This window comes from Ovis canadensis, chromosome 1 (genome assembly GCF_042477335.2).
Source record: "Ovis canadensis isolate MfBH-ARS-UI-01 breed Bighorn chromosome 1, ARS-UI_OviCan_v2, whole genome shotgun sequence".
NCBI lineage: Eukaryota > Metazoa > Chordata > Mammalia > Artiodactyla > Bovidae > Ovis > Ovis canadensis.
Genome location: NC_091245.1, coordinates 146,835,923 through 146,838,492, shown reverse-complemented (window position 1 = coordinate 146,838,492; position 2,570 = coordinate 146,835,923). Strand labels below are relative to the sequence as shown.

The window sequence follows — 2,570 nt, the reverse complement described above, 5'->3', positions numbered from 1 at the left end:
TAAATTTCCTTCCAGACCTTTCCCTCTGTCACTCCCCCAGCTGTTCTACTGTGTATTCTTTCTATTTTCACATCTCTCAGTCACATCTCAATCCATCATTTTTTTGTACCCACATCAAGCCAGGAATAAATCCTTGTGAAGGCTACCAAAAAAAATCTATCCAATTTTTTTGTTTAACAGAAATTTCTCGACCATTATTTATTTATTTATTTTTACCCAATAGCAACATTTGACCGATAGCAAAGTATAACCTCCTCTCTCATTTTCTTATCCTATCTTCCAAAACTTCAACTTTTATGTGGTTAGATTTTTTTTCTCCTTGATACTTATCTCTTCTCAGCCTTTATACTCTTATTTTTGAGGCTGATCCAGTACCAAGTTCTCATTTCTAACCACATATACTTAGTCCTTACAAATCTGAATCTCCAGTCATATAGTTTCTTGAAAGCCGCAGACTTATGTATGTTATAATTACTTTCTGGGAAAGCTAGAACTCCAAAGGAGGTAAGACAGTACAATGGATGAGAGACAATTTCTTCAATAAATGGTGCTGGAAAACTGGACCGCTACGTGTAAAAAAATTAAATTAGAACAATCTTTAACACTATACACAAAAATAAACTGAAAGCATCCCTGATTCCTCCCTCTCTTTGTCTTCATTTCCAATCACTCTGTGAACATGACCTTATAAAAATGTCTTTCGGCTCCAGTGTTTAGGTTTTCTTAGCGGCCGCCCAAGATGAACCGATTCTTCGGGAAAGCGAAACCCAAGGCTCCGCCGCCCAGCTTGACTGACTGCATTGGCACGGTGGACAGCAGAGCAGAATCCATTGACAAGAAGATTTCTCGGCTGGATGTTGAACTAGTGAAGTATAAGGATCAGATCAAGAAGATGAGGGAGGGACCTGCAAAGAATATGGTCAAGCAGAAAGCCTTGCGGGTTTAAAGCAAAAGCGGATGTACGAGCAACAGCGGGACAATCTCACCCAACAGTCATTTAATATGGAGCAAGCCAACTACACCATCCAGTCATTGAAGGACACCAAGACCACGGTTGATGCTATGAAATTGGGAGTAAAGGAAATGAAGAAAGCATACAAGCAAGTGAAAATTGACCAGATTGAGGATCTACAAGACCAGCTAGAGGATATGATGGAAGATGCAAATGAAATCCAAGAAGCACTGAGTCGTAGTTACGGCACCCCAGAATTAGATGAAGATGACCTCGAAGCAGAGTTGGATGCACTGGGTGATGAGCTTCTGGCTGATGAAGACAGTTCTTATTTGGATGAAGCAGGAGCTGCGCCCGCAATTCCAGAAGGTGTTCCCACTGACACGAAGAACAAGGATGGAGTCCTGGTGGATGAATTTGGATTGCCACAGATCCCTGCTTCGTAGACTTTCATCATTCAAGTATATCGTGTAAAATAAATGCATATTCTGGGACTGGGGAATATTTATCTTTCCAAGTTTGCCATAACAGATTTAGGTTTCTTTCCTTTCCTTGGAGGAAAAGTTAATTATTTTGCTTTTTTTATTTTTCCTATAAGAGACTCATTGCTTGGAGGAGGCTTTCTTGATACTAAATTTTTATTCCTTTTCTCTTATGAAAGACTAACTTAAAATTATCATTGGATATGTCCGTCTTAATTCCTTAATAATAATAATTTTGAAATAAAACCAAGGAAATGGAAAAAAAAAATGTCTTTCATTTGTTGTCTTCTCTATCCCCAAGTATTGCTTGCCATCTTCTCATTTCCTTCTGCTATTAGTCTCTACTCTTGTTGTTTTCAGTATGTATATGAGAGTCTCTTGAAATTACCATTTTCATCATTTTAATTTCTTGCTGGAAATTCTTCAACATTTCTTGGGATATAGTTCATGTTATTCCTTGTGTTTGAGGTTTTGGATTGTGGTACAATTATCTTACTTTTACTTATTTCTTTGAATTAATGATTTTAAAATCTGGAGATACCCTAATGTATTAAACTGGACAATGTTTCATAAGTTTCCCCCTAATTTTCAAGTGAAATAAATTAGCTTAGTTAGTATTATGTAACAAAAAGTTCTCTTAAAGAGGAGAGTGAAAAAGTTGGCTTAAAGCTCAATATTCAGAAAACGAAGATCATGGCATCCGGTCCCATCACTTCATGGGAAATAGATGGGGAAACAGTGGAAACAGTGTCAGACTTTGTTTTTTGGGGCTCCAAAATCACTCCAGATGGTGCTGCAGCCATGAAATTAAAAGACGCTTACTCCTTGGAAGAAAAGTTATGAGCAGCCTAGATAGCATATTCTAAAGCAGAGACATTACTTTGCCAACTAAGGTCCGTCTAGTCAAGGCTATGGTTTTTCCAGTAGTCATGTATGGATGTGAGAGTAAGACTGTGAGGAAGGCTGAACGCTGAAGAATTGATGCATTTGAACTGTGGTGTTGGAGAAGACTCTTGAGAGTCCCTTGGACTCCAAGGAGATCCAACCAGTCCATTCTGAAGGAGATCAGCCCTGGGATTTCTTTAGAAGGAATGATGCTAAAGCTGAAACTCCAGTACTTTGGCTACCTCATGCGA

General features: G+C 38.5%; 1 pseudogene; it reads left to right on the top strand.

Moving 5' to 3' along the window:
• The first annotated feature begins 709 nt into the window (after positions 1-709).
• LOC138430366 (charged multivesicular body protein 5 pseudogene) lies at positions 710-1,696 on the top strand (annotated as a pseudogene).
• The last annotated feature ends 874 nt before the right edge of the window (positions 1,697-2,570 follow it).